Source organism: Rhinolophus sinicus, linkage group LG06, assembly GCF_036562045.2.
Source record: "Rhinolophus sinicus isolate RSC01 linkage group LG06, ASM3656204v1, whole genome shotgun sequence".
In the NCBI taxonomy this organism is placed as follows: domain Eukaryota; kingdom Metazoa; phylum Chordata; class Mammalia; order Chiroptera; family Rhinolophidae; genus Rhinolophus; species Rhinolophus sinicus.
Genome location: NC_133756.1, coordinates 148,637,409 through 148,662,312, shown reverse-complemented (window position 1 = coordinate 148,662,312; position 24,904 = coordinate 148,637,409). Strand labels below are relative to the sequence as shown.

General features: G+C 39.0%; 1 protein-coding gene across 17 annotated transcripts in view; it reads left to right on the top strand.

The window, feature by feature from the left end:
- The window catches only part of LRRC4C (leucine rich repeat containing 4C), a 1,074,501-nt gene that overhangs the window by 904,921 nt on the left and 144,676 nt on the right, over positions 1-24,904 (top strand). For 9 of the 17 annotated variants that reach the window (XM_074336237.1, XM_074336233.1, XM_074336234.1 and 6 more), the window contains one exon: positions 13,308-13,379. The exons of 4 other annotated variants lie outside the window; for them this stretch is intronic. The gene's annotated coding sequence lies outside the window, so the exon portion shown is untranslated. Of the gene's footprint in view, positions 1-11,450; positions 12,970-13,307; positions 13,380-20,203; positions 20,469-24,904 lie in introns of those variants that run through there. 4 more of the 17 variants (XM_074336241.1, XM_074336239.1, XM_074336240.1 and 1 more) reach the window with 2 other exon arrangements.

Sequence of the window (24,904 nt, the reverse complement as noted above, 5' to 3'; positions counted from 1 at the left end):
TTTCCATCCTTATAACTGTGTGGGGCAGAGGATAGATGACCAGTCATAGATGATGTCTTCCAAGGTTAGAGAAGGTAAGTGATTTACCCAAGGTAACAAAGCTAGGATTCAGCAGAGCCAATATTCAAACCTCAGCTATTGGACTCAAATGGCCAATCTTTTTCCCAATATTATATACGTATAGCTAAAAGTTAGAACTTTAATTCCTCCTTTTTTTTGTATTTGACAAAATATAAATAAGAGTGGATGCATACTTGTCATTTAATTAAGCTCCACCTAAGGATAACTAGAAAATAGTTGCTAAGGGGATAGCCTGCTTCCTTCTCGAATTTCTACCTTTACTTCTTATCAATGCTATACACTTGGCTTCCAGATGTAACGTTTACTCGTTTACCTCTTCTTTCAAAAATTTGAATTCAGCATCTTCTCTGTGAATTCTGACTAAAGTATACAGCAAGAAAGACAATGGCCCTGCCTGTTTCCATGAACAATATGTTCCTGCAGAGGTAGACAACTCAAAAAAAAAAAAAAAAAAAGATAATCAGATAAGAGTTCTGCACAAAACTAAAATATGGTGATGTGATAAGCATTGGGCTACGTCAGCTGCTTGGGAGAGATGGCCTCCCTTGGAAGATTAAAAAGATCAGTGCCTGCAAAGAACAGGGAGGAAATGTATTAGGCAGAGGGAACAGCTGGTGCCAGGACCATATTGTCAGCACAGAAAGAAGGCCCCCTGTATGGCTGGAGATGCTCAGGTGCAGGGGCAGACGATGTAAGATCAGATTGAAGAAAGGCTGAGGAGGTTGAAACCAGGAAAAGTAGGATTTTATATCAACATAAGGAATTTTTATTTCTGGTACCATGAGATGTCTTTGGGTGGATCTTACCCTCTTTCTCCCAGAGACTACTGTCCAAAGGTTAGCTTTTGGAGTAGAGAAAAAGTTATCGGTACAAAAACAAAACAAAATGAAAAAACCCATAATTTTACGTTGTTTTTATCAGTTAGTATTTTATATGAATGTGAGAGAAAGGCGAGAGAGCCCCCAAACTCTTTCAGTAGCTTCATTTATATCTGAAAGATACATTTTTGACACTTCAATCAATCAGTGGGTGCCAATTATCTGCATATTGTGTTACAAGAAGCTGCCTTTCTTCTTGATTTTCCTTTTTTGTTCTTCTCAGGAAATTAATTCATATCATTTCCATTTGAAATCCTGCGGCGTTTGACTGCGCCTGCACTTACAGGCACCCTTCCATGACTCAAAGCTTAGTTTAATAGCAGTGCTTGGCAGGAGCACCTTAAGGGCTAATAATCTGGACTGCCAGGTCCTCAGCAGTCTGGAGTGACATGTGACAAATGGCTTGGCACAGGTCTGCCGGTCTGTATGCTGGGGTCCTCCAAAACAGTCAACTTTGGTGAGTGATGCTGGCAATTTGGTTCTTAACATTTTCTCAATGTTGTATTTTGCTGGGAAAGGAACATTTGAGCAAGTGTGTGTAAGATGTCATCAATTTCACTTTAGAATTTTGCTCTCTAAAAAATCAGTGCTTGGAAACTTTTTGGAGCATTTTCAGCAGTTAGAGTCTGCAGAAACGGATTTGTTTTATGAAAGGTTGAATGATCTCAGTCATACCAGTCTGTTGGTCTCCACGTAAGCACTTCTCCAGACAGACATACTCTGATAAAAGCATAAAACTTAAGAATCCAAAGCACCCTCAAAGGCCATTAGTCTAGCGGGTCCCAGATGTAACAGCTTTCATGTCATTAAAATGATTGAATTGTACAGTACCTCAATAGTGTTTCCAGCTTCGTTTGCCAGATATTTACATTATTAAAGGACGGTAAGAATGGAAATTTTAATTGTAAAAATATAGAAAAGAATTAATCACAAGTCAAAGACTTTCACTTTTATGCAACTTATTAATAGGACAAACCCACCATAGGGCCCTTACTCATTTCATGCTGCTATGAATGGACCAGTGGAAATTTAATTGGGGACAATGGGTGGGAACTGCTTATCTAATCTAAGCCTGCCTTAGAGACCCAAATGTAACCTGTGGCCTATGCTTGAGCAACTCCAATGACAGTTTTACCAGGCACATCATTCCCTGTTCAGAGGAAGTACTTCCTTGTCATTTTCAAGAAGTATTTTGTTTTATTGATCAGAAGTTATGAATAGACTCCAGATAGAATGTTACACATGTACACACATATACACACACACACAGGAACATATGCACAAATAAGCGTGCAGATTAATAAACTTCTGCAGATTCTAATACTTGACATTTCTTGTAAAGATCTCCTTCTCTACATCCCCAAAGCTGCTGCCTTTGTTTGGATTCTCATAACCTCCCGTAGCTTCTTAATTGCTCTCCTAGGTCTAGTTGTTCCTCTTCTCCTCCAATTCATCTGCAAATTGCCCCTTGTAATGTCTTTGAAAATCCCAAACTTATCATGTTACTTCTTAGCTTAATACCACTTTAATGATGCCCCATTGCCTTTTGGACAAGCTCTTCAGAAAAAAAACACACAAAATCCTTAATCTGGCTTTACATGAAGGTTCATTTCTTGGCATTTTATCTCTTTCCTTGGCACATACACTCCTTAAGGTCCAGCTTTAAAGTATTTGTGATTCTCATAAAGTATAAACAATGAATAGTTGTCAAATTAAAACTCAGGTCCATGCAGTTCCAAAGTTGCTGCTCTTGCCACTGCTCCATGCTCTTTCCTGGGATCAAGCATATCTCCTTTCTGAATATATACTAATCCTTTTTAAACGTGTAAGCATCTCTGAAAAACCAATGAAAAGTTTCTAATACTTTGTCCAGTGGTAATATACAGAACCCACTGAAATTGGTACTCAATATAAATTTGTTAAATACATTAATGGATTCGATTAGATTGAACTAAAATTTTAATTAGTACCTACATGCAATTTTCTTTCTTTCTTTCCCTCCCTCCCTCCCTCCCTCCCTCCCTCCCTCCCTCCTTCCTTCCTTCCTTTAATTTACTATCTTTCTTCCTGGAGAGGGTAAATACCTAATATTGAGGACTCAGGCTTATGTAAAGAAGAATAAAAAAGATAAAGACACAAGAAAAGGGGGATGGACCTTTTCAAAAATAACCTTTGTTCCAATATCATAGCCTTAGAGGTAAAAGAAACAGAATTGAGATGAGTAAAAGTGAGAAACCTCAATGGCCTTTTTATGCAGCCATTAAAATCCATAAGAACAATAACAAAATAAATTTAGGAATCATTAGCAAAACTTAAAGTAAGAAATCAAATTTAAATGTTACATAATTATTTTCTGTATTCTTTATTCCTTTTTCCAACTTCACTGAGATGTAATTGACATACAACATTATGACATATAACATAGGTGTACAATGTGATACTTTTATATACATATATTGTGGAATGATTACCACAATAGAGTAATTAACACCTCCATCACCTCACATAATTACCTTTGTGTATGTGTCTGGTGAGAACATTAAAAATCTAATCTCTTAGCAAATTTCAGGTATATAATACAGTATTGTTAACCATAGTCATCAAGTTGTATATTAAATCCCTGGAACTTATTCATCTTATAGCTGAACACTTGTACCCTTTGGCCAACATCTCCCCATTTCCCCCACCCCCCAGTCCCTAGCAACCACCATTCTACTCTCTGTTTCTATGAATTTGGCTTTTTCAGATTCCACATATAAGTGAGATCATATAGTATTTGTCTTTCTCTGTCAGATTTATTTCACTTAGCATAATGCCTTCAAGGTCCGTCCATGTTACAAATCTTATGGCTATATATATTCTTATATATAAGACATATATAAGAATATATAAGAATATATATGTATATTTATATTCTTATCTGATCATTCACTGATGGACATTTTGATTGTTTTAGATTGTTTCCACATCTTGACTATTGTGAATAATGCTGTAATGATGGGGGGAGAAAGGGGTGCATATATCTTTTCGAGATCCTGATCTCATTTTCTTCAGATATATACCAGGAAGTGGGATGGCTAGGTTATATGTTAGTTCTCTTTATTTTTTGAGGAACTTCCATAGTGTTTTGCATAGTGGCTCCACCAGTTTACATTCCCTCCAGCAGTGCACAAGAATTTCCTTTTCTCCACACCCTGGCCAACACTTATCTCTTGTGTCTTGATAACAGCCATTCTAAAAGGTGTGGGATGCTATGTCATTGTGTTTTTGATTTGCATTTCCCTGATGATTAGTGATGTTGAACATCTTTTCATCTACCTGTTGGCCATTTGTGTATCTTCTTTGGAAAAACACCTGTTCAGATCCTCTGCAATGTGGCATAATTGTTATCCTCGTGAAATATGAGCTTCCATAAAAAGTCTTAACATTTTAATAAAAATCCTTTTTAGGAAGATGGTCAACTGAAATTTGTAGTAAGATATAAAACACTCACTCATTTAACACTCTGTTCAATCAGACCACAACTGCAAGGACTTCCTGTCAAGATGGTGGAATAGATATATGCTCTTCTTGTCTCCTCTTAGGACCACATCAAAATTACAACTAAACTACAGAAAGAAAGAGAAAGAGGGAAGAGGAGGGAGGGAGGGAAAGAATATAGTAACTATGTGAGAGAATGGCTATGTTAATTAGCTTGACTGAGGTCATTATTTCACAATGTATACAACATATGAAAATATCAAGTTGTATACCTTAAATAGAAACCATTCCTATTTGTAAGTTAAAGCTCAATAAAGCTGGGGGGGAGACCACAACTCCTAGATACACCTCACAATGTTTATCTGCCACAGGACATTTATTTTATATTGATTCCCCTATAAAACCCACACAGTTGTTTATGGGTTAAAAAGATCTGTGTAGTGAATCAAATGATTCTCAATCTCCCACCATTTTGAAGTTGACTCTGAATAGTATTGCTTTATATATGTTTATTGTTGGTGCTTAAAGAATTCGTTCATTCAGGTGATAAAGGTGTTTTCATGTTCCGTGTAAATACAATAGTTTTTCGAAATATGCAGCATCTCCCAGACAGTCATTTACTTCCCTCAAAAATGCTGTGCATGTTAGAAACCTGGACAGTTAAAAATGCAGATTGTCTACCATTATTTGAATCATGTGCTACTAAATCAGCTGGAGGCCTGGAATCACAGATGTGCTAATGCATCTTCAATGTGAAGAGAACTGAATTTTGAAATCTATGCACTTCATTTCCTGAAAACACAATGGTAATATGGTGGGGAAACAAGGCTATCATTTCTTGAATCTGCACGGCATGGCTAATGCTGAAATAAAGTGACATTCTTTAGGAGTTGTTTAGTATCAAGTGCTGATTTAGCTAGATAAAATGCAGCTGTCTTCCCAAATTACACAACTGGATTCACACCATCTACTAATTCCTGGTGGAATTTTAAAGATACCTTTATGGGCAATTTTCTTCTCGGTGCAAGGAATCCTAATTTAGATAGTACGAAAACACCACCATGTAGTTTCTATATACAAATACTATCTTCCTTAAAAACATTTGATAAAGGAGATTGTGTTCTATAAGTGCTTGGGTCACCATTTAAAAATGTAATTGAGTTTAAATTGATTCAAAATCGGTTGCCAAATTGTCATACACTTGTTTCCATCAGCATTCTTCTTATTACTTTAAGTCACTACTAGATTCTGTCATGCTGCTTTGTGGGCCTCAGAAAGGAAGGTTCCTGCCTCAAAATCCTCCCCTTCGCTGATGCTCTTCCTTCCCACAGGTCATGCGTGATTGATATACTAGAAAGAACATTTTAAGACAACTTTCAAAATCTGGATGCTTTTATTACTACGTGGCATCTAATAGTCTGATCACTGATCCCATAGCTGAGTATGTAATTTACCTAAGGTTTAGCCCTGCTAATCTTTGGGCCACACGTTAATTTTTTTTAGAAACCATCTTATTCTTGGTTCTCTGGCTGCAAATTGGGCAGTCCTGCATCTAGCAACACTACACGAATGTTCATGAAGCTCTTAACACATTTTGGTTTCCTATTTGTGGAGTCCTCTGGGATTGTCCACACACAGAGGTAGCTACTGCCTCCTCTGTTCCGCCAGCTCTTTACACTTAACGTGTGGTAAATTTCTGACCATATTGTATGTATCATCACGACTTGTAATTGCCACATGTGCAATTTACCCACTTTCCTCCCCCAACCAAGTAGATAGTTAATTCATCAGTGAATCAAAATGCATTAAGAGGCCAAAGGGCCAGGCACTGTGCTAAATAACATGGCGCCAATGGGTGTCAACAAAATTAGTTCTTCTGTAAATTGACTAGCAATGTATTTTTCCCCCCTCATCTATAAGGTTATTTTTTTCTTTCATTTCTAATAGTTATTTCTAAGAAGTATATATGCATTTAGAATATGAATCCTTTGTTCTGTGCACTGCAAATAGTTTTCTCAGTTTTGTGGTTTCTTGATTTTGTACATAGGGAACATATATTTTTCTTATTGTTTCTTCCTTTATATTCTCTCACAACTTCTTTTTCAGAAGCTAGCTAGTGCTAGAGAGGGGATAGCATGGGTAAGAAGAAAGACTAGTAGCAATGAGTCCACAGAGGAACCTGAGAGTTGTCTCTGGAAAGTAATACAGTAAAGAAAATTGGGCAGATGGGTGAGCCATTGCTGAATTAGCATCAACACATGTGATCAGGAAAGTGGGGGTAGCAGAGGAATCAGTGATAACTTTCAGAATACCTGGCACATAATGGGAGGTTAATACCCATTTGTTGAAATAAATAGGTGCCTAATTAAATGACGCCTTATATGGATAATTTTCTTTCCTGTAAACCCCCCCCTCGTAATCATTAAGAAAATTTATTATTTGTAAACGATAGAAGTTGTGGTTGATTGCAGTGATCATCCTAATTGTTCACTCTCTTTTGTTATGTAACTTTACAGGGGCCTCCCATTTTTGCAAACCTGCAGCATCTCCTAGACAATCATTTACTTCCCTCAAAATTGCTGTGCATGTTAGAAACCTGGGCATTTAAAAATGCAGATTGTTTAACGTTATATAGATTATATGGATGGAATGAACTGCCCCATTCCTTGACAATGGTCCCAACCAACTGACTTGCTTTAGCCAATGGGAAGTAAGCAGATTTGATTGACACAGAAGCTTAAAAAAGTATACTCTGGCCTTTCTGCTTTCTGTCTTGAACTCCTTCTATTGCCAAGAAATTTGTCTGGGCCATACTGATGAAAATAGAGAGAGACACAGAATAAATCTGAGTTGCCCCAGTGACCTAGCTAAGACATTTTAGATCAGCTAACAACTAACCCAGCCAAGATCAAAAGAGCCTCTTAACCAATCTCTGGCTGACTTTAGATTCAAGAGAAATAATAAAAGATTGCTGTTCTCAGCTACCAAGTTTGGGGATAGTTTATTATATAGCAATAACTAACTGATCCATAAGTTACAGTTCCTTGACTAAATTATTTTATTTAGTGGCATTTTTAATTACTTTTTCTATTTATAGTTACAGTTGGTATCTCATTTTTCTAATATTTTGTGTGCCACAGTGCAAAGACTATTCAGTAAGAGAAAAAAGACAGGTTCTTCCGTTTCCTAATGTTATAATAGACATTATTTATTCAACTATGTGCACAGTATTAGAAATACAAAAAAGAGGAAAAAAAAACATGTTTATGAAATCAATCACGGTTTAGGGGGAAATGCAGACATTAGCGAATCATTTCCATCCAGTGCATCTGTCATTGACCCAAACATCCTTATGCAGCACGTAAATGTATATAGCGTGGAGGATGGGAGGGGGGTAGCCCCTGTAGGGGAGATTATTTAAAAAACAGAAAATTGCAAATCTACTTGGACTTTAGTATCTTATCTATATTTCAAGGGACAAAGGATAGATTTCTATTAGGATATCTTCTATCCCTGAAACGTAATATTCTTGTAATATTATCTAGCATAACACATGCTGTAGGTTTCCACTAACTATGGAATTTTATCATTCGTTTTCAAAAGAAGTTGTTCTAAAGAAGTTAATTTACATGTCATTCATTATGTGTGACTATGGAGCCAAGCTTGGTATGATTATCCCGCAGGATATTCTGATCCCTGTTTAATACTATCGAAAGTGAAAAGGCAATATCTATTCCCAGATTTTGTAACATAAAGATGCAGCTCTTAAAGAGTGTATTGTGCTTGAATAGAGTAGCCTACAGCCTGTTAAATAAAATTAATAAACACCATAGACATAGCCATATTTTCTCTATTTTTAAGCAGAGTTACTGAAATCCTTCTTTGTGCTATTTTGTATCTCTGATTACGAGATGCTGTCCTCTGCTGTTTGCTAAAGATTACACCAGGTAGAGTCACCAGCCCACAGTGAAATAACATGATAGTTTTCTTTTACCACCCAGATGCCTACACATCAGGAGAGAACAAACACAGAAATCTGTATGTCTGTGGAACAAACCTGTCTGGAGGACTCTGCCCCTGTTTTCCCAAGTTATGTCATTTTGATGGCATTGCCCCATCCTTGCTTTGGGTAGCCAGATGGGCTAATGAGAAGTGTGACAATGTGATCAGTCCATTACTCATTAGGCGATTACTTCTTCTAAAAGAGCTTTCATAAAAAATGTTACTTGAACACATACCCTGTCATTGTTGACAGTACCTGACAACTTCTACTGAACAAAATATATTTATGTTGTTATTTAAGAATAATTTAGTATATATATATATATATATATATATATATATATATATAGAGAGAGAGAGAGAGAGAGAGAGAGAGAGAGAAAGAGAGAGAGAGAGAGAGAGAGAGAGGGGTATACAAGTGGACACTTAGGTCAATGTTGCTCAAGCAGTAGTTCGCCGTAATCAAAAGTGTCTGGACGTTGATGGTAACCACTTTGAGCACCTCTTGTAATTGCAGAAGTCAAAGGTGACTTGTATTTATCTTTTGGTTTTGGCATATATTGAGTATTACAATTTTAATACAGTTTTTTCATTTCTTAAAATGTGTATACATTTTTTGGCACTATATATATATATATATATATATATATATATATATATATATATATATATATATATGACAGCTTGTTACTACTTACTACAATTCTCTTTGAGTAAGGTCATTCAATGACAAATGTGACAATTCCATTCCCTCACAGGGTTTACAACCTCGGGGGTTCAGTGCTATTAATGGCCGCACTCATGCTTATAATTGTCTTATATGTATGTCTCATGTTCTCCAAACCTAGAAGTGGTAGCAAAATTGGAACAATTGGAATTGAATAGATCTGAATTCAAAATTTGTTTTTGTCATTTACCAAGTATGTGGCTTTAGCTTCTCGTTTCCCATCTTTAGAATCTCTCAAGGGGTTGTTCTGAGTTTTAAATAAGGTGATGTGTATGAGAAGTCAGCAAAAGACCTTGTCATATGGATATCCAGTAATCATTGAGTCTGAGCAGAAAAATGAAAGCTAAATGACTAATTCAAGGTTATATTATGTGAATGCATAGTTGATGTGGGAAAAGTAATTATAGCTGTTGAATGGGAAGGTAAATAGGAATGGGAAGGCTTTTCTTTTTCCTTTTGGCTAAATAGCAGTGATCTTTCCCCGCTGCTTTGTTTGATAGATTAATTCATTCTGAAAGGCTTTAAAGATGTCTAGTAGGTAGCTAATAATCAGCTTTGAAAAACAAATCATTGGCTTTTCCCTTGCTGTCAAAGTCCCTAGAAAGAAAAATTCCATTTCAAATGGCTGCTCCCTTACTTCAGAACCAAAGGGTAGACTCCTTTGAAGCTATCTAGAGGAGCCAGTGGGTGCGCTTTTTAATGGTTTATTAGTTGATAAACTGGAATTGGCATGTAAGGGTAAGAGCTTCAAAAAACAAATTAAAGTTATAGTCAACTGCTCACTAGTGTTTTGAATCAATCAATAAGCATTCATTTAAAAATAGAAGCAATGCCATTACTCCTCAACAAATTCATTTTGATGCAATTCATAACGACATCAAAGCTCTCCAAATAGACGGAGAGATTATAATAAATCACAACACGTATGTAAAGAAAGGCCTGTCCTCTTGCAAGTGCTGATATCTGAAATATATATTAGAGTATGTGTTTACTATCCTAAGTAATGTACAGATGTATTTTTTTTTAACTCTACATGAGGAACTATGTATGTTCTATAAAAGGAACAGGAAAGAAAAAAAAAAAGAACATTTGGTGTGAACTTCAATGCCTCTGATGTTCCCTTTGCACAAATTTTCTCCTTTTCGTCAAATGCTACTTCTCATTATGATTTGTAACATACTCAAATCTTAAGTATGTATTGTGCTTGAATAGAGTAGCCTCTCTGAAACTGTATTGAAACCAAGTACATATTCTGATCTGTCAAAAGTACAGAAAATCAGCACAGAGATCATTAATTGTGCAGCTTGAATAAGAGAAATATTTATTTCCCTTCCTCCCCCAATGCATATAGATTTTCATTGTTTTAATTATCATTCCTCATTTTACTCTTTTCATATCTCAAGGTTACATATCTGAATGACATAAAATGAATAATCATAGCTTACAGAAAGGACCTTAGGGCAATTATATAGTGGAAAAAGAAACCAACATAAGTACATTATTAATATCATTTTGTGGGCCCTTCCATCTTTCTAAGAAAACCCAGTGAAATTGAAATGTGCCACCCACATCCCCCCACCCCATCCCACCCCTTGCCAACATGAGTTGTGAAAAACCCACAGCCAGGAGCCAGGGATGTTGCAATTGAGTTGTCAAACTGTCCTGGATTTCTTGTACAAACTGAACAGACCAATTTACTGCAACACTGCATAGACCGAAGGCTCCTATCTTGCCTTTACAATGCTTCCCCCTGATGAGATTATCCTGCCGGACCACAGGCTGCCTTCCCAGCAGCTTTTCAGCAACTCCTAGATTCCTTCTGATCGGCCTATCCTAGGTGACCGTACTGAGTTAATCCTTACCTGGTGACCAGCCTGCTAGACTAGAGAAAGGAGAGGCGCAATCAGAAAGCAACAGCTTTGTAGGTTTGGTGAGATTTTTGAATGCTAGGGGTCATTTGATTTCACTGTCTTCCCCCTTGTAGCACCAACTCCTGGCTTTCAGGATGAAAACAGGCAGACTTTTAGGGGGAAGAAAAGAAAAAGACAACTCCCACACAACCCCAGAGTTTCTTTGCCTATTATTAACCTCCGAGCATGGGGGTTGCTTTGAAACTCAGCTGTTCTGGCTCTATCCTCCAGGTGGCAGTGGTGCCACGCCGCAGAGGCTCCAATCCCCTTGTCCCTAACTTCAAGTGTTAATGCAATTGACCAATCAGTGCTAAGATGATGGGAGGTAATTGGGTAATTGTATTTTACTGATCACAAGCAGAGAAAGGGGAAGGAAAAGGGGAAGGAAAGAGGGGTAGAGGAGGGAAGTGGACTGCAGTTCGGGTGCAGATTTTTGGGAGCTAGGACCCTAAACGCCGGGACGTGGCATTGGCTGAGGGAAAGCCTGGCAGGAGCTGCCGCTAGCACAGGGAGCGCGTTTATTTCTTTGGGGACAGGCGGGGAGATAAGAGCGGGAGGGAAAGGAATTACAGTAGAAGCTGAAGTGGATGAAAGGGGACCGGGGTTCCTGCCGCGCAGGGAGCGGCGAGCCGGGGCGATGGCGCTAAGGCCGGCGCGGAGTAGTTGCGCTTCCAAGAACGCGTCTCCTCGCAGATGACTGACTAGCCGGCGTCGGGAAGGTCTGCGCCAAGAGGAACCAACTTGTGGCTCCAAAATCTACCCGACGCAGCTGGAAATGAGATCAAAGCTGCAGTTTCTTTGGAGAAGGATGAGAGGAGCCAGCGATTAGGGACTTTTTTTATACCTCCTTCGTTCCATTTTCTATTTTCCTTTTTCTTTCCTTATTATGATTTTTACTTTGCCTAACACCGTGTCGGTCCCCTCACTTCGCCCTCCCCATTTGAAATAAAAGCCCAGTTTGAACTTCTTTCGCGGCGGTGCCCCCGGATACGCTGTCCGCTGATGGAGGCGAAGGGGACCCGGGTCCTGGCAGGGGCCACCAGCGAGGGATCGCGTCACGCGTCTCCCCCGTGATCCCGGCCCTGCTCGCGGAGTTCTGCAACACCTGGAGGAACTGGACCGGGTGCCGGGGTGGGGGCGGGGAGAGAGGAAGCAAGAGCCACCCCAAGCCTTAAAAAAAAAAAAAAAGAAAAGAAAAAAGAAGTAGAGGGGGGAGGAATGGGTTTCTTCTTGACAGCTGACGGAGCCTTGAAATTTTCCTCCACTACCCCCGCCCCCGCCCTGGCCCCCGCCCCCCGCACTCCATTTAACGTGAGATTATGAAATTGCAGAGGCGGTGGAGGGAAGGAGGCAAGAAGATATAACAGGGAGTTTGGAGGGAGAGGGGAAGGTGGCTGGCCGGGCGGCTGAAATCAAAAAACCCAATTGCGCACTGGGTTGTGATGAGAAATCTAATCAGATCTTTGGAGAAGGGGCCGGCCGGAAGGGTGGCGAGTGGGGGCAGTTGATCCCCACATTCTTCGAAAGGGGGTGCTGGGGAGAGGATTCGACGATGTAAAAGGAGACTTTTTTTTTTGGTGGCGGTGGCGGTGGCGGTCGGGTGCCTTGCAGAAATGAAGGATGCGGGACGCAGCTCTCTCTTGGAACAGAACGCAGTGGATAAACTGATTGTGAAAGAGAAAAGGACGAACGAAGCTTTTTCCTCGGAGACCTGGATCTTAACACAAATGTGTATATGTGCGCACAAGGGGCACTGAAAAATCCAATAAACCAGTTTCAGACCCGCGGGAGTTGGTGTGCTCTGACATAAATAAATAATAATCAAACAGCTGCCCCCCTCCTCCCCAAAAGGATGATTGGAAATGGAGAACCGAGGATCCACAAAGAAAAAGTATGTTCATTTTTCTCTATACAGGAGAAAGTAAGCCAAGGAGATATTTTTGAAATGAAAAGTTTGGGGTATTTTTAGGACAGTAAAGACCTGATATGGTGGTGTTTTCTTTTTGAATTTCCCACAAGAGGAGAGGAGATTAATAATACATCTGCAAAGAAATTTCGGAGAAGAAAAGTTGAACGCGGCAGGATGAGGCATTGATTGGGGGAGAGAAACCAGCAGAGCACAGTTGGATTTGTGCCTGTGTTGACTAAAATTGATGGATAATTGCAGTTGGATTTTTCATCAACCTCTTTTTGTTTTTGTGTTTTTCTTTCTTTCTTTTTGGTGTCAAGATCATGTGTTTTCACTTGTTCTTAACCACCTGGATTTCCATCTGGATGTTGCTGTGATGAGTCTGAAATACAGTGAGTGATCCTTATTTTCTTATTTATTGGTGAAGAAAATGTCCATTAATTCACCGTCCCTAGTCCCTTCCCCCTCTCCACCCACCTTCTTGAGTGTGATTTTTACAGACATCACTATAGGGGGCCAGAAATAAGAGTAAGGGTGGCTCAGGCATTTGCTCCATCAGGCTGTGCTCACCGATGAGCTGGTTTGCTATAATGATGCAGGTTGTCTGCATCCTGAGCAAATGCCTTTGCAAATGTTCAACGGGGAAAAGAAATCTCCCCAAGAAAGCCACTGCATTGTGGGGTGCTTGTGCTGTGTGATTGACACTGTAGAATGCATTTAAGTTGCATGGCAGCCCTGGAGTTGGATGCACAAATGTTTAGCCATTGGAAATCGAAGGGGCCCAATTTATATTTCATTATCCATCTGACACTGCAGATCAACGGAATGCATTAACACAAAAATATGATGATAAGCCCTGCAGATGAAGGATGGCTTCTGGCTGGTGGGTGTATTGAGGGAGGGAGAGTGGGTACGGGGGACGAAGTGGTGGAAAGAGGTGGCTACACTTTCCCCAATCTCTCTTGCGTACACATGCTCTAATGTGGTCTTCAGATTACCTAGTTTCTTGCCAGGAGGACCCACTTCTCTTTAACTCCATCCTGTTCTAACTAATCACTTCTCTGGATAACAGAGGGTTTATCTAGATTGCAGATGGTTTGGGCAGTAGTCTTGGACAGCTGGGCTTGTGCTTTGTCACAAACCTTTCCAACATCAGCAAGACTGGGCTCTTGAGAAAAAGGCAGAAATTTAGTGTCCTGTGGCAACTTAGATAAAGGAGCTAAAGAAAAGGTCTGTGTGTTGAGCTTTAGTACTTCTCATATGCCAGCTTTGTCTTATGAGGAAAGAGGCTAAGAAAGAAAAATAAGAGAACGTTGAAAATGCTTAGAGAACCTGAGGGCCTGTAGGAACACCCCTCTTTCCATTTCCTTCCTCTCCCATAGCTGCCAGGTCATGAAGCTGGCTTTTTTCTTCTTTCCTTTCCTTCTTCTCTCCTTTCCTTTCCTTTCCTTTCCTTTCCTTTCCTTTCCTTTCCTTCCCTTTCCCTTTCCCTTTCCCTTTCCCTTTCCCTTTCCCTTTCCCCTTTCTTTCTTTCCTTTCTTTCTTTCTTTCTTTCTTTCTTTCTTTCTTTCTTTCTTTCTTTCTTTCTTTCTTTTTATTTTTTTTTAACACAACTCTTCCTCTTCATCCTTGTTTATTCCTCTTTGGGGCCTCCCATCAGAATCATTGACTCATAGAATTTTAGAGCCAGAAGACTCCTCAGAGACCCCATGCCAATAAAAAAGGAAACTGAGGCTTAGAGAAGCTATACCACTTTGGTTAATGGCCAAACCATATGAGATAGGTGACTCACACAGGTCTCAGAACAGCAAGCAAAAGTCAGTTTGGAAATCAAACTGGCTAGGAATCGGCTGTCTATGTGGGTGGCTACCTCTGTCCCCACAGCTGCCATTTTAATCGGTAAGGGTCCAGGAAAGTGTGTGTCCTGAGAGCTTGAAATAAAGTCCTGCCACACTGGACCTCAAGACTAGCCCATCTCCAACATTCATATCCTTTTTGAGTCTTTTTTTGTTTCATAGCAGAACTCAGATAACCCTAGCTTTAATACTATTTTAAAAAATAGTAAGATCCACAACTCTGGCTTATCCTGAAGGAGATGAAAGGCAGCAGTCTCCTGGGTCCCTTCTTGGTGCTTGGGCACATTTAGTCTAGTGAGTGGTGGTCCCTGGAGAGTCATTAAAGACCCATGGAGTTAGATTTATATTAGAGAGGTGATAATAGAAACCAGAAACATCCTGCTAAAAGCATCTGAGCCTGTTCTTTTTACTCACATCATCTATTCTTATCCTTTTCATTACTCCTTAACTAAACTAGCCTACAGCTGAGCACTTCTCTAATTTATTTTTCTGGGCACATGTTTCCTGTTGGGACACAGATCAGGCAATAAATTTACTAACCCATGAAAATAATCATGCAGGGTTGTTTTTTTTTTTTTTCTCCCTGAGCTCTGTGTAGGCTTCTACATATATCTTATCATTCCTTGCATTTTTGTTTGTTTGTTTGCTTGTTTTGTGTTTACATGTCCTCAGTTAAAGTACCACTTGTGGTAATAGATTGACTCAGGTTATCTTAAATTCCTGCTCAGTTGCAACTTACCACAACTGACAAAAGAGAAAAAAGAAAGAAAAATGTACTTTGACGTTTTTACTGCGTAGTTCAGCTCTGGGCTTCACGTGGGAAACCCAGCCTTACAATCAGCTGGGCTCTGCCAATCAGGGGAGGTTTTTCGTGTCTTTTTCTTTTTCTTTTCTTTTCCATTTCCTTTTCCTTTTCCTTCCTTCCTCCTTCTCTCTCTCCCTCCCTCTTTTCCTTCCTTCCTTCCTGCCTCCCTTCCTTCCTTTCTTTTTTCACATCAAAATTCTTCCCTGCTACTCCAGTTAGACCTTGAAGTGCATTCCCCTCCATCTTCTTGTCACCCCTGCTATGTACCCTCCACATCTACACACACATGCAAACTTTTCTGAATGAGAGAAGGAGGGAAGGGGATAGGGAGAAGAGAGCGAGAGTGAATGTTTTTAAAATTGTGGGCTGAAATGTTTCCTCCCACCCACGTCCACTTAAACGTGTTCTTCAAATCTGGGAATGATAGAGCATCCAAGGATATCATCCCTTTTCGTGCTGGTGAATCACTCACTCCTCCAGCACTGCAATTGGAGACACGTCGCCCAGCTTGGGATTTAGCTCCTTTGCTTTGGCAGTCAGAGTTGGCTCAACTTGTTCATGGACTGATGAAAGAGTTATGGCCCTGGGAAACCTGAAAACTTCCCTCACAAGCTTATTTCAGGCCTGAAGCTGCACGGTGCCCACTGAGTAACATTTGTGAGTAGGTAGTTGTACCCTGGAACTCTTCTGAGAATCACAGGCCCAGAAACTAATGGGTTTGGCAAGTTTTGAATTCCCCTATTCAAATATTTTTCTCCTCTAATTTAACAGCTGTACCCTTTGGGCCATACCTTTATGTTCCCTGGCCCTCTGGTTTCTCATCTGTGGGGTGGGAATGCTAATATTGACAAATTAGAATTCAACTAATTAGAATTGTTTTGTGAATTAAAAGTAATGTTATGCAAAGCCCCAAGCATAATAGGCCCTAGAAAGAGGGCTGTTTGCTGTGGCTGTTCTAGGATTAATTTGTATTAACTTCAGGGGAATGAATACAGGCTGGCCAAGAACTTTGCCAGTTCTAGTGGCTACACTTGAGGGCCAGGGAATATGCACTGACCTTACAGTCATTGCCGGGTTCTTCGTCTTAAGAGTACAGATTGTCTGCAACTTATTGTTTTATGTATGAAATGCTACTTCAAGCTGGAACCTGAAAATCAAGGTTTTTCTCCTTCAAGTATGGAAAAATAAATCTCAGCAGCTATAATACTTAAATGAGATTTTAGGAAACAAATAATGCCTTTATTGTGTAGCTATGAGTTTGGTCTAAAAGTTCCATAAGATAGAGCTTCTATATTGAATGTAAAATTTTAGCAGCATATTATATTGCCTGGGCCTGGAATACACAAAATAAAGGCAGATTTCTAGGCAATAATATAATTAAAATTAGATAGCATAAAATTCCACGACTAATAGTAAGGGCCCCAAATTCACAATTTGGATTCACAGTCTTCCTAGTTGTAATGAATCTTGTGTTAGTTAAATATCTTCACAATGTGATAGGATAAAGGCCTGATAGAGTGTACGGGATCACTATTTTATGTAGACATGTCGTATTGTTTGCATGTGCAAATCTTCCAACACGAACTCACCAGTGGTTTTCAGAGGCAGCCACTCATGGTTTTTGGTCATAATTTCATTCTCTGCAACAGCAGCCGTGTGTTGTGTCCAATTCGTCAATATACTTTCAGAGACCTGTTCCCACTTTGAATGAGAAATAATCCTGTTGTAATTATTGATATTCTTGGTTTCATATCTGTAGATTGTAACAAGGTGGGCAGGCTGTGGAGTTCCCCATTGGATTTTGATACTGCCTCTTTTTGATTTGGAAGTCAATGTGAAATCTGTGTTAAGTTGGGGGGAAGTCTCCTGAAGTTAACCATCTTCGTTGATCTTATGAAGAGATTGTCCATGGAAGTTCTTACCATTTGATAAATTTAACTTTTTTGTATGCTTCTGAAAGGTGACTGAGAAATTCAGTAAACTTGGATTCTGGCATCCTAAGTGAGTTTGCATATTCAGTTTTCCACTGGGTCACATGTGTTACATGCACCATTTCATCGCTCTGAGCCTGCTTGCTTATCAGTAAGGTTAGAGCAACCATATGGAACTGACTGCCATGAAAATGAAGTCAGATTGCATGTGTCATGCACAGCAGGCATTCAATAAGTGCACATTGAAAGCTCTGATTTTAGTTCAGGTAATGCAGTGTTTGCAAAACAAACAAACAGCAGGTATGGTCTTTTTGGAAGGAGGTTGTTAACCTAAATTCATGTAGGTACAGAGTACAAAAGAAGAATATATATAGACAAGATTAAGGTTGGAGGAACACAAACAGAAGCAACCAAGTGTAGAGGTCCTACACTTTTCCAAAATATTTGGGAGTGCTTTAGTGGATGCCATTCTCTCAGGAAAGATTGAAATATATTCATGAACCATGGGAAATATACTCTGTGTCTTTGTAAAGTTTCATTAGATTGTCAAGTATTTTAAAATACAGGCATAAAAAACGTAGCGATTTGTAAATGGTGTCTTGGAAAACTCTAAGGATATCAAGAGTCTGTTGCATCCTCCTTCAAAATGATTTCTCTGGAGAAATGTAAATTTGACAGTTGAAACTTGATTGGGCAGATCTTGTGGTTGAGACAGTGTGCTTGTAACAGTCTCTGAGGACAAGGATTTTATTTGTTCTCTGGCATGTCCTCAGCACCTTAGAAGAGTGTCTATTGCGTGCAAATAGTGTGCATGCAATAAATGTTCCTTAACTGACTAACTGAACTGACTTTAAGAGACATTTCCTCCAAAGGACCCAAATGCACATATGTACCTATGTAACTTATAGAGGCTTAATGAGAAATATCAAGGAGTGTATTGACTCTGTGTGCATGTACAAATGTGACATAACACACACACACACACACACACACACACACACACACACATAGTAAGTACCATTACGTGATTTCCTTCTGTTGGAGAAGCTGAGGTCTGAGTGTCAGGTGATTTTTCTTATTGTTAATGCTGCCAGTAATGGACTGTAACAATTTGTACATGCCACCTTACCTCTTTTAAGTTGGTCTTACAATACGTTCTGTTAAATAAAAGTAAAAACGAAGATTCCTTCAAGCACTAAGATTTTAGGATTCTAGATTCTACCTGGGAATTTGGTATTCTGAGGAATTAAAAGTATAAAATCTTTGATCTCAGAATACTCAGTAAAATGTGGAGGGGAACAGCATAGTATTCTGAGAGAAAGGCAGAATCAGTATTACAAAGGTGTCAAAAATTTCTAGAGTGTTTGTAAGAGAAATACAATGAGATTTGGAGTAGACAAACATTGGATTCTAGCTGGGTTTTACCATCTGTTAGCTGGGGGATCGTAAGTAGGCCAGTTAACCTTCCTTTGCCTTAGTTTCCTCAACTATAAAAATGGAGATCATTTTTTTTTTTTTTTTTTTTTTTTTGCTAGCATTAACATGTGTTTGGCACATGATTAATAAGTGTTTGGCACATGATCTGTGCAAAATAAATGCTAGTTCACTTTCTTTTCATTGAAACCTTTGGTTATTTTCCACAGAAATGGGAACATTTAACTGAAAGCTGAGCATTTTATGCTTTACGGTTACTGAGTATATAAATGAAAATCTTTTGCCAATTTAGTTTTCAAAGTTGGTAGTACTATGTTTATAATGTTTTCCAATGTCAATCAGATTCATAATGAAGTGTAAAAAAGATGAAAAACTTATGTAAGATCAATAAACTTATGTAAACTTTGGAATAAGCTGATGGCAGCTTTCTATGCTTATAGAAATTTTCAACACTTATAGAGATTGCGGGTATAATTTCATTTTAGTGATAATAACTACTATTTATTGAGCATTCGATATGTACCAGGCACTATGTTGAAAATAAAACACATATTTTTTCTTCTTAATTCTTACTTAGAGTATTGAAACACAAAAAGCCCGAGTAACTTGTCTGTGGTTATACAGCAACTAACCACTGGTTATACAGCAGCTAACCACTGGTGGAGATGGAATTAGAAACTGCATTTCTACTGACTTTAGTAATGAAATCAGAACCAGTAAACTCAAACTTATTGACTTGGTAACAAATAAATATGGCGGCTCACTGTCACCTAAACTGATACTCAATCTCAATATTTAAATTGGGATTGAAATGTCTGCAGTTTGCCTTTCCCTGGTTCCTGAAACAAAGGTTGTAACCAGATACTTAGGTCACGTACACCTTGCATATTTTTGCCAGTCTTCAGTTATATCCAAGTGTGCCCATAAGTGAGGAAGGGACAGTTTCTAACAAAGACTTGGGAAAAACTGTCCTCACTCACTCATCGTAACTAATGGACAGAAAAGCTTTGCAAAATGCTATGAGATCATCCGGAAACTCAGAATTGTATGAGAAATAAGGTCAATGCTATTAATAACTCTAGAGTTTAGTTACAATATCCTACAAACCTGGCAGGTTTGATCTCAGTGCTGTCATTTTTGTTCTCTCGGTGGCACTTGATACTATTGTTGGCTCTCTGAAATTCTTCCAGGGACTTGAGCGGCTGAGTGCAATCACTTCCTGTATCCATTTCACTGCATCCTCCTCCTGCTCCTTCCTTAAATGTTGAGGACCCCCCCTTCGAATCTGTTGTAGTCCCAGTCTCTACATCTCTGAGAGATGTCAGCTGGGCTTGTTTTGAGAGATGACACTCAAATCCTTGGCCTCAGACACTCAGATGCTGAAATCTCCACCACGAGCAAGATCCTGCTTCCTTCCCTGGCCTCCGATAGGCCTCCCAGACTGAATACAACAAGGTAAATGTTTATTCTCCCTCCAGGAGTCTGTATATTTTCAGTTTCAATGATCAGTATTTCTTTAACCTCCCTGATATCCAACCACTCATCAAATCTATTCACTATCTTAAACTCAGCTTTTTTGTGTCCCTTGGTCCAGATTCCATCTTTTCTCTCCTAGATATCTTTCTAAAGTTCTAGTTTTTCTAATGATGCCAAGTTTTCTTCAGTGTAATCCATTATTCATTCTTCCCTCAGAAGGACCATCCAAAGAAATAAAGCTAAAAATCTCCTTGTCTATATTCTATAAATGTATTTATAGAATAAAATCCATATTCTTCTCTTGATAACACAGTCTGGCCAGCCTATCCATGTCCTCTCTTGTCTGCCTGCCAAGCGGAGTGTTTTATTTCTCTGGAGATATCCCAGGCTACTTTCGGTGCAAGCTTTGAGAGAGCTACTGTATTTGTCTAGGGCATACTTTTCATATGTCAAATCTCAGAGCAAGTTACCTCTTCAGGGGAAATCTCCTATCTCCCCTTGGCCCAGTGAGTCTCCCTGTCCTCTGTACACCAACATTTTGTTCTTACATCTGTGATAGCTCTTATCACTGTTAGAACATATCTACTTACCTGGCCAAAACACATTAGATTGTGATGTCTTTTAGGATAGAGTTCCATCTTACTCATCTCGTCATCTCTCACATTTAATCTCTCACATTTAATATAGCTCACAGGAATTTTCAATATAGTTTGGTGGAGTGACTAGTTAGCTCAGTTGATTAGAGGATAGTGCTAATAACACCAAGGTTGCCAGTTTGATCACCATATGGGCCACTGTGAGCTGCGCCTTCTCTCTCTCTCTCTCTCTCTCTCTCTCTCTCTCTCTCTATATATATATATATATATATATATATATATATATATATATATATTTTTTTTTTTTTTTTTTGTGTGTGTGTGGAACTAATAAATGGTTATTATTTTTTCTAGGGACCCATGTTTCAAAACTACTTTGCCCAATGAATGCATTGCAATTTGTTCCTCTGTTTTTCCTAATTGAAAACACACATGCCAATCATCATTCTTGAAATGCACTGGATGGACATTGTGAACTTGAGTTGATATAAATTGAAGCAAAAGAAAAGATGTTTTAATCGTATGCAGTTGTATGAGAACATGCATGGTTCCTAGGTGGCTTTTTGAAATATTGATAACAGTTCTGTAAATATTTTTTAGTGTTACTTTGATGCAATAATTTATAGGTGCTAATGGCCCACTTCAGATTTTGCAATGCACACTCCTCAGTGGCATTGTTCACAAAGAATATTGTTCAGAAAATTGAAGGAGACCCTTGGAGTTGTGCATTGCATAAGCTGCGTAATTGCATGAAATGGGCCTTTCTACTCATGAATTACTATTGGAAAAAGGCATTGACTATGACTTTTAAATTTGAGTAATGCCCAAATATGGAATCTCATAATGGGAGGAAAAAAATATATTTTTCTTAGTAAAATTGTGTGCATTAAAATATTTGGTAAGCTGCAGTCACTGTTCACAATATGGAAGCACCTGATTGCATGGAGCCAGGTATACATTCCCAGGAGATGCTCTGGCTTCATGCTTCAAAAGGATGCTTCCTTCTTTCTCTCAGAAGAAACTGAATCAGATGAAAGAAAGTGCAAAAATGGTAATGTACTGTTTCATTATACCCTATAACGTGCTCCCATGTATAATGCACACCCACGTTTTGGGTCCAAACTTTTAGGATAAAAATCTTTTAATTTTTAATTCGAATTTTTATTTGTTTACATTTAGGTACTTGATTTTTGTATTATAAAGGAATTTTAGCATTTATTTTTAAAATATATTATGGTGCAAGAAATTTTGTCTAACAAATAATTGCAAAACACAAGAACAGATACAAGGTACAAGAAATTGTATGTGCCGGTAACAAATTTACGATGTTTACGCATCACAGAAGGCCAAGAAGAACTCTTTGTCATTGTAAGTTCATCATAAGTTCATCAAAACCGATGATCATGTTCCAGGGTACTATTTTGCATATGGATATCGTTATTGATTTCTAGAGTTACACTTTTAACTTATAAGCATAGATAAAAGACTTAAAAAAACATTTGTATAGATACAGAATTAATACTACTCATGTATAATGAGCATCCTTATTTTTCCCTCACAAATTTGGGCAAGAACGTGTGCACTATACATGGCAAAATATGGTAGTTTAATTTTATTCAATCTTGAGAAATATATGCCTTGGGTATGTTGAATTGTGACATTTACTTTCCTTTTAGTCTTTTTTTAGAAAAAGTCTTTTCTTCTAGTTTTAGATGATTTCTTTCCAATTTAGAGATTACTATTATTAACCTAATAATAGTAATAGTAAAGGAGAGCATTGATAGTAATGCTTCCCAATGCTTTTTAAATTTAGTTATCCCTTGAATCCTCTCAACAACATTTTGGTCTCAGAATGTCCAAAGCAATGTTCCCTAATAATAATTTCTTGTTATAAAGAATCAGGAGTTGAGAAGCTCTGCAAGGGAAGGCTTACTTAGAAGCACTAGTGCTAAGTGTGATCTCTTGTTCTTGATAAACTACAAACTGCTGAGACAACACTGTTTTCTTGGGAGGGGTCCTTTAATTTCATCCCATTGATTTTGCCTAAATCACTGAAGGGAATGTAGGAGAATTAGCCATTTGATTATATTCTTTATTTATTGCTCAGATAGTATCTGCGATGGGAGTATTTTCATAGATTGAAAAAGAGTAAGGTCTTTTTTTTTTTTTTTCTTATGATGACTAATACTGTCCTATGATTTTTGAAATCATTTGTTATTATAAATGTGGTGCTGCCTAGAACAAGTTGATTGATTGATTTGTGATGCCTAAATAGATATCCTACTGTCCACAGAGCTGATCTGTTTGTTTGTTTTTGTTTTGCCTGAGAAACACTGTACTAAGGACAATAAACATGTTTTCTTTGAATCAATGACTTGATGATGATGGTGGAAAGTTAAGTAACTCAAACATGGTTTTTTTTAAAAATGGTACAATGGTGCATGACATTTGAAAATGTAAAGGTGTGCCTCTCTTGAATGGTTTACAGTTGAATCTGAGCCAGACCTCAGAATGTGCTGAGTTTTGCAACTTCGAGGGGGTGGGGGGCAGGGGGAGAGATTGCTATGAGCTGGGCTGTTCTAATCTGGGCAGGGAGAATGTTGATAGCTTAGTTAGAGGAGCTCTAGTGAGAATTACCTCTGCATGGACCAGAGGATGTGTGTGAGTGAATTAATTTAAATGCATTATGGGGAGTGACTCCGATTTCTTTTAACTGAAAAGACAGACAGTTAGAAGCCACCCTAAAAGAGTTAACATCTACACAGTGGTGTTCAGGAAGGCAAGCATGGAACTATGAAGGCTTTCTCTGTATTGTTTGAACGTTGCCATGGTGACAGTTTCTAGCAGAAGTTACATGGTTTTCAATTTCCCAAAGTAGCCAACAGCCTTTCCCTCTCCTCACCCTTTCTTCAACCCTCCCTGTCTTCCTCAGTCCTTAGTCCTTACCTCCTCATCCTTCCCCTCCTCTCTGTCCTTTCTTTGGTTCTCACTTTCTCAACTTGTTCCCCATTGACAACAAAAACATTCCAACTCCACGAGGTCCCTTTCAGGCAGAACGTGAGTCAGACATATAGCCTTCTTCTCGCTGGGTTTCTTATTCCCCTGTCTACATATTAAAGGCCTAATTAGATGGAAGCTGTGGATGGAAGCAGGGTTGGGGCTTTCCCTTGTTGGTAGGACACAGAACATATTATAATAGTTGGTGTTGTGGTGATATGTTAATTGGATCGCTCCAGGCAAGTGCAGAGCAGCGGTCTCTGACAATTAGAAAGAACAATGACTTTACTATGAAGGAGCCCACTCTATTAACCAGTGGAGGGATTAGCATGCATTGCAGGTCGCTGCAAGGTTCCTGTAGACCCTGACAGCGATCTGTAGTTGGAAATACCTCCTGTCTCTTTAAAGCTAGGCTGCTGCCTCTTGTTTAGCTTATTTCACTGCCAACAAAAGAGAAATGAGGGGGCCAGTGAGAGATCTGGTTTAGTGGGTGGAGGAGAACCCGATCGCAGACCTGGGCCATAGGATATATTGTGGGCTGTTAGGAAGAAAGCTTTGCCTGCTTAATGCACGTGGCCAGTGAATTGTGAAATGGGTCTCATTAGAGCCTTTCATATCCCGGCATGTGCCAAAGTGCTTTGCCGGCACAGCGCCATCACTTCAGGTCCAACCCTGCTGCTCTTTGCAGCAGCCAAGAAGGGACAGAGGCTCTGTCTGTATTAAAGCCTTCAGTCCCATCGCTCTCTGTCTACTGTTCATTGTGAGGCGCCTCTGGGCCTTTCAATCCCATCAGGGATGGGGCACAACACATCTCCAAGGTGT